The 7,579-nt window shown below is 46.5% G+C and overlaps 1 long non-coding RNA gene across 1 annotated transcript in view; it reads right to left on the bottom strand.

Annotated features, from left to right (window-relative positions):
• Positions 1-2,071: 2,071 nt before the first annotated feature.
• LOC138525878 (uncharacterized) overlaps positions 2,072-7,579 on the bottom strand; it is a 291,896-nt gene continuing 286,388 nt past the window's right edge. The window contains exon 2 of the long non-coding RNA XR_011283456.1: positions 2,072-2,907. This is a non-coding gene — a long non-coding RNA (uncharacterized lncRNA). The remainder of the gene's footprint in view (positions 2,908-7,579) is intronic.

Here is a 7,579-nt window from a genome sequence, read left to right as displayed (position 1 = left end):
TTCCGGGTGGATGGGGGGTTGAATGATATAGATGTTGGGGGGTGAAGGCTGATGTGGTGATGGCTGTAGAGAAGGGGGGCCTGTTAGGGGAGATCTGGAGAATGACTCGTATGTAGTGCGGTAGAATCAGAGGGAGAGGTTGGGTACCGGGTCAGAGATTCGTTTAAGGTGAAATGACTCTCAGGCGAGGCCTGTGGTTTCCGGTTGAGGGAGAGGGGTTGGTGGCCTTGTGCATGGTTGGTGTGAGCGAGTGCTCGCAAGGTGCGAGTCCTCTGAGTAAAGGTGGCTGTAGTGGTTACCAGGGATGGGAATGTGTGTATGGGGTGCATGAGGAGTGGAGCCCTCCCCCCATGTGAGATGTGGATGTGATTGTGTGGTGAATATGAGGTTCAGAGGGTATGCAGGGCACCAAATAGGTTTTCCAGTCATTTTCGGGTGACAGTCTTCTAGTGGTGCTAAGGGAGTCTTGGGAATGTCTTCTACTGGTGAGAGGGGAGTGGTGGCTGGTATATGTACCTGGCGAGGTATTTAGCAGGTTGAGGAGCAATTTCACTTGGTTAGAGGTTTCTTGGGGGAGGAGGGCGAGGGTGGACGTGGATGTTTTCAGTCTGGAAGCTCTATATGTTCGATAGAAAATGCATGGGAGTCACAGTGTCTGTTAATTAGCAGTTTAGGGGGAGTGTGGGTAAGGATCGGAGGGGCAGCTGAACACGGGGTGGCGGCAAGTATTGCACTAAAGTGTTTAGAAATGCAAAACGTTGATTCAGAGAGGTGCAATTACAATGTTGAAGATGGGGCGGTGGTAGAGAGGTCCAGAGAGGGAGGGGTCTGGTGGAGGAGAGAGTGCTGCGAGGGCAACGTGGGTGAGGGGGATAGGCGGGTGATCAAATAGGTCATGTCCTTGTCAGTGTTAGACTGGGTTGGTTGCGGTGGCATGTAAGGCTGGGGCCTGATCGGGGGAGTGGAGGCATTTCTGGTGCGCCAGTAGGTACCTCCAACTTTGGAGCTGGTAGGCATGGTGAGAAACCCACACACTGGACCCTAAGGAAGGAGAAGCAAGTATGCCAGCGCAGAACAGCAACAGAATTCGATTGTGAGACCCACAACAGGGGTAATGGAGAATTCAGGAGAGCAATACATCTGGGGAGCCTATCCCGATAATGCAAGTGTGACAAAGTACAAGCAGTGGGGAGTTTCAAAGTTGCAACCAAACCCAAATTAGGAAACACTGAAATGCCACGTGGTTAACAGTAGCAAGATTCAAAAATGCAAATTCGGCCCAGGAGCCGCAGTCCGAGGAGAAAAATGGAACACAATACCAGCGAGACTCAAATTGCAAACAACCTAGGAAGCACTGTGGAAAGAAATTGCAAAGTGTGGCACACAACAGTGGCGAGATTCAAAAGTGCAAACAAACCCAATCTAGGAGCACTGTGGGAGGGAAGGCAATGGGGGTTAATCGTAGCAAGATTCAAAGATTCAACCCTATATCAAATGACAAGGTCTCTTAACCTGGGTGTTGCTGCAGACAGCAAGAGTGGTATAGCGAGTGGTATAGCAGGGGTGGCAGAGCAGGGTGAACAGGCAAATAAGGATGGTAAGTGCCCAAAGTAAAGCACTTTGCCTTAGCCGGTTGCCCAGGCAAGGCTGCCTTGGGGGGGGTTCTGTTTTCTACTCTTCCTGGAGGGTCACATGGCCAGTGATGTCCACCAATCAGCAATCAGGGACGGGTGGGCGTCTAGCAACAACGGAAGGGGAGGAATCAGCAAGAGGAGGATTGGGCTGTCAGTGCAGTGCAGAAGGGGAATGCACGGCTAATCCCTGTGACTAATAGCAAAAGCTGCAAGGCTCCTACCGAATTCTGGATTGCTCCTTGGGAAATGGCAAGAACAGGCTCCAAGTAGGAGTGCTACTCTTCCTACAGGGTCACATGGCCCATGATGTCTGCCAATCTTACGGGACGACAAAATGTCCTTATTGAAGGGTGTTGTGTATTAGTAGTCACCCCATCTGGTCCCAAGTCGTTACACCAAAACAACGGCAATATCCCCTCAATAATGCAAGGTACATCTGCATGAACAGGATTATTTAATAAAACATTCATCCAGTAACTTGTATTTTTGCGCGTGTACCAAAAAGCTGTGAACATTTCTGAAACGTGCTTCTTACAAGAAGATTTGTGCATGAAGTGCATGGCTCAAAGAACCTGCAAACCGTGACACTGCATCACATTTATTAACATTGTGGAATACTGAAATTTTAAAAATTGTGCAAAACTTTGCTTTAAGAGCTACTGTGGTTAGGTGATTGCAATAAAGTGCAGATATGAAATGAAAGGTGTACATCCAAAATGACATACGATGGAACAAATTGATTACACAAGCGATTTGATGCTGCTGTCTGGGCTGGAGAAAAAAGTTCTCATATTTATGTTGGAGATCGGCGTGCTTGTGCCTTGGTTTGGTTCCATGAAAGTAAACATAGGCTTTGATAAGTTTCCAGACAGTACCAGCGGCGAATCAGCAAACATCGAAAAGGTCTCGCAGGATGATGGTGAACTGACTGGTAGGGAGGTGCCACACTCAACATTCTCCAGAGCTTTAGCCATTTGCCGAACCAAGGTTGTGTCCTGCTGAGCTGCTTCCTTATAGATCATGAAGGCATGGTCATCGGGCTTGTTCTCTAGCATAGTGTTCAGAGTCATAAGGGTCTTCAGGATAATGAAGATTCCGATCAGTCCAAATACATAGAGACCATCACCAATGAATGATTGCACAGGGCTTTTAGTGCTGGTCTGATTCTTCAAGTCATTTGGAACCTTCTGGTTGAAGCAGATCAGGAGTGCGGGAGCAAAAGTGGTTTTATTCTTAGCTTCCATCTTCCAAAGCAAATGCCATCCAAATCAAGCTGAAATAAATGAGACAATGAATAGACCACTAATAAAATTTCCCAGCAATATATTTTTTAATCAGAGACTTTCACCCCATTTTCCACCTCCCAAGCAATCTGTGAACTGGAGTATATATGCACCATATCGCCTTTGGTCACCATGCACCAGTTTAAGCTAGCATTTGATAGAGGCACAGGTACGCAAAGCCACTTTTGCAATTTTTCATTGGTGCTTCCAAGCCTGATAAATATTTACATGACATAACTTAGTCACATTTATAGGGTATGCAAAACATGTCCACATACGTTACTGCACTACCAACGTTTGGTGTTTAAGCTCAGAGTTCCCAATCCCTAATATACCATTTTAACATATTGCATAATTTGCAAGGATCCTGATCATTTATCCATCTAACGTACATTAATATGTGTTTATTTTTCTCATAGACCAAGTAAACATTAACAGAAAATCTGTGCCATTGATCAACGGGTTTGTCGGTAATATGTAGTATCACTTGCCTTGAGAAAACATGCTTTCCAACTCACCACTTGTAACTATTTTCAAGTGCCATTTGTTGATTTTCTTCTATTTCCCTACAAATGTTCTTCTGTTTCTAAAACCCTAAGAAATTACATAAACTACTTCAGAGGAACATAAAATCTTGGGGTTAACTAAACAGCAGTGAGCAGATTAGCAGCATAGTGACCGAGGTCCTGACAAACTTTGTACTACTGTGCTTATATACGATAGACCCAACATCCATTCTTAGGGTCCGACTCTACATTCAAATATATATCTATGTATCAAAAAGGTTAAAAGCAGCAGCATAAAAGCACAAAATACTTTAGTGCTAAGAGAACTGCACATCACAGAGACGACCCCAAAGCCTGTCGAAGTGATCACAAGATTTCAATTTCCCCCCACCGATGTATAGCGCTCTGCTGTTTCTTGATACAAGGTGTGCACTCAAACACCAAAACAAAAGCTGCAGATTCCCCAAGAATGGCTTTACAAAAAACACCAACAATGAATTTGTCAAACTTAAAAAAGATAAAAAAAATTACCTTCTCTAATCATTGTATTGAAAGCAAAGTTAGAACTCATTAAACTAATTATGATACAATTTCAATTTAGGATTTTGGCGTTTATACTTAAGTAAACGTATAGTCTATGATCCGCTTCTTCACTTTTAGAATCGACACTATGAAACTCTCCAAAAACGATGAGCAGTCTTTTTTGGTTCACTGAGTAAAGAGCACTTGTTGAAGCAGCTGTTCACCTGCACTGAATCACAGTTGTTCCCATTTTCAGTCATATAAGAAATTAAAGTTTAAAATGTATGGGTGTGTATCAGACTTAACTGAAACATTAAGTGAAATTGTAAGAGAAAAGCTCAGACTTTGGTAAGCATCAGTGACCAAGCACCCTAAGGGGCATTAAATCCCAGATTCAGCGATATGCTAGAGGTGGCACACCCAAATTCTCACCCAAATGATCACAATATGGCGTGTGTAATGCAAAATTCGTTACAGCCAAGTCTCCAGCAAATTAATATAATGGTCTCCAGTCAATTCCAGGATGTTCTCCCTCCAGTATTCACCGACATGTCCCTCAAGGTGTTGACCAACTTACCTCACAAAAGAAATGTTGTATACTGAGTAGCAGCCACTGATCAAAATACTGGTATTTTCATTTATAAACTTCACCTTTCTCCCCGATCTTCTACTACCCCGTGCCCTCTCAATCAAATCGTAGATACCAACTGCAAGACTGATCAAACTACACCCATATGTACCTTTCATCACCTGCAAGGCCAAACTCGCAGGAACTATACAGCCTGAACCAACCAACGGTGTTAGTGAAAACTCAGTCGAGCTGAATCAGTGGAAATGTGGGCAACTCAGGTAACCCAAAGGAGTTCGCCCAGACTTACTTGTAGGAATCATGGAGCTCTTTTCCTCATGAATAAACTCGGGATTTGGAGTTTTCCCAGACGATTCAGAGAAAGAAGCCAATTTGAGTGGTTAGTGAGTCCAGGCAAAACTTCAATTTTCCACAAGGAAAAGATGTAATAAGGGTGCACATATCCTGAGCACCAACTCCTCAGGGCAGGTTAGGAGCTGGGCTATAATTGGGGAGACTGCTACTTTTTAATCTCCTACCCCCAAATGCTGATAACTTACCTTGGAAACTTATCTATTGAGGTTTTCAGATATACTGCCGTCAAGATGAGATGCATATCCTTGTGTGAACGGAACATACATTACTGTTCCTGCTGCACGTTGTTTCTACCATCCGATGAAGTTCTAAGAATTCCAAACTCCCTGCCATCCATATCCAAGTTCAGGTGCTTTACATTTTTGAATTTTGCTTTGCGTATATTTCTTGTTTTAACATCTTCTCCTTGGACTCGTTTCCCCCAAATTGCCTCTCCATTATGACCCGCTTAGCCTGTGAACTTACCTTTCCCATAGATTGACAACGCAGACTGCTTAGTGAATGGTAGGATCATGAACATATAATTGTTTAGACTGCTGATGTAAATTGTGTCCTATAATTCTAGGAAAGGTTGAAAAAAAACCTCAGGATTTGCAAACTGGGTCATGAAACTCTTGGATCGTGCATGGCATTAAAAGACATGCTTGTTACCGGGCGGATGTGCCCCAGTCCGCCCCACACGCATACACACACATGCCGAGCAATGACACACAGACACGTCTTGCTGGTATGGGGTCCCAGCGCCAACTGCTGTCCTACGACCTCGTTTATTATCATGCGCATTCGCGAGCCGGAACGAGGCTCGCGCATGCTCACACCCGTTGCGTAATACGCAACATCCCTCTTTTTCTCCAAACATGAAACACAATTAAACATTAACCATAACAGGAACCCAACATGGATTAATGCAAACAGTTCTCGTTCCAAACAGTTCGCGGTCTGCTAGGACACCGGGTGCATGAGATAATCTTGGAACCTAGACGGGCGTTGGCACCCCTCTCTGCTCGGATACCTTTTGCCGCCTTCGGGTGGCAGTCCAGGCGCTTCTGGTGGGGCGGGGGCCCCTTCGGCCTCTAGTGCCATAGTCTGATAGGTAGCATCTGGGGGCACCTCCTCTTGATGCCTCGGATTCCATTCCGGCTGATCTGTTTTTTTGAAGTAGGACACGTTCCTCGTGATGATCCCTCGCTCGTTGGCCGCACTGACCATAGATCCTTTTACATGGGTCACTCCTAGTGGTTGCGGTTCATACGGGAGGGATTGTTTGCCCTCTGGACGTCTGCTTCTCACCAGCACATATTCCCCTACTCCTATTGTCTTTTCCTGGAGATTCCTCTGTTCGCTCTCCTTTTCATTCTTGATCCGTCGCTCTTGACGGACACGGTCATCGTCAATTACCCCTGGTGTTCGCCCTTCCATCTCGGGCAGGAGCCCTCTAGGGCAGCGCCTGAACAGTGCTTCTTCCGGTGCAACCCCTGTGGACTGATGTGGGGTTGTTCGATACTCTGAGGAACTCAAAGAGGTTTTGGCGCAGTTCCCCTCCCCATCTAACAATATTCTGAAGACTTTGAGAGTTCTCATAAATCGCTCGGCTTCCCCATTGGCTCTTGGCCAAAGCGGAGTGACCCTCCGGTGTCTGATAACCCTTTCTTCCAGATACCTGGAAAATTGCTGTCCCTGGAACAACGGGCCCTTATCGGAGCACAGTTCAATCGGAAACCCATTGGTGGGAAAAATGTTCTCAAGCGCTAAGATGGTGTAGTCGCTCGCCGTTGACTACTAGTTCAACCTCCGGGTACCTTGACCACTGGTCTATAACGGCCAGAAAGTACATTCCTCTTTCCATGGATCCAAAATCGGCGTGTACTGTCCCCCATGGTTGCTCGCTTCTCTCCATGGATCTTATAGGTGGGCCCCTTTCCACTGGACTGGCTGCTTGGCATGGAACACAGGCTCGCACAAAACCATCCACCTGCTGTTCCAAGTCGGGGAACCACACTTTCAGTCTCAGGCGTGCTTTTGATTTGGCGGCCCCTTGGTGCCCATTGTGTGCTAGCTCCAGAGCCTTGGTCACCAGGATTCGCGGGATGACAATCTGTCGACCTCGCAACAGGAGTCCATCTTCGGTTACCGAGAGTTCATTGCGTGCCTTCCACATCGCCTGTAGGTCCTTCTGTGCACCAGCTTTCCGCAAGGCATTGTTGGTGAGCACATCCTTCCACTCCACATTGACCATTGCTGCTCTGATGACCTGGAATATGCTGTCACTCTGGGATGCCTCAGCTATTTCCTGCCTTAACAGTGCTACCGGCAGAGCAGCCTCCACAATGGTGCGGACCATATCTATGCAGTCCACGACCTCGATTTTGTCTTGGTCGCGACCGGCTCCCGGGTGCCTGCACAGGTAGTCTGCTGGGTTCTGGGTGCCCAGCCTATATTGCAGTCTCACTCCGTACTCTATCAAGGACAGCATCCACTGTTCGATGGGTGGAGGTGGTTTCGAGGATGCCCCAGCCATGATTGGTATGAGTGGCTTGTGGTCGGTGATCACTACCATGGGCTTTCCCAAAATATACAAGCGGAAATGCTTGCAACCCCACAATATGTCTAGAGCTTACCGCTCGATCTGGGAGTATCTTCTCTGGGTCTCCGTGAGTGCTTTGCTTGCATACGCTATGGGGCGCATGTGTC

Source organism: Ambystoma mexicanum, chromosome 7p (assembly GCF_040938575.1).
Source record: "Ambystoma mexicanum isolate Mex_15411 chromosome 7p, UKY_AmexF1_1, whole genome shotgun sequence".
Classification (NCBI taxonomy): domain Eukaryota; kingdom Metazoa; phylum Chordata; class Amphibia; order Caudata; family Ambystomatidae; genus Ambystoma; species Ambystoma mexicanum.
Note: the sequence above shows the minus strand (reverse complement) of the source record. Positions and strands in the feature narration are given on the sequence as shown.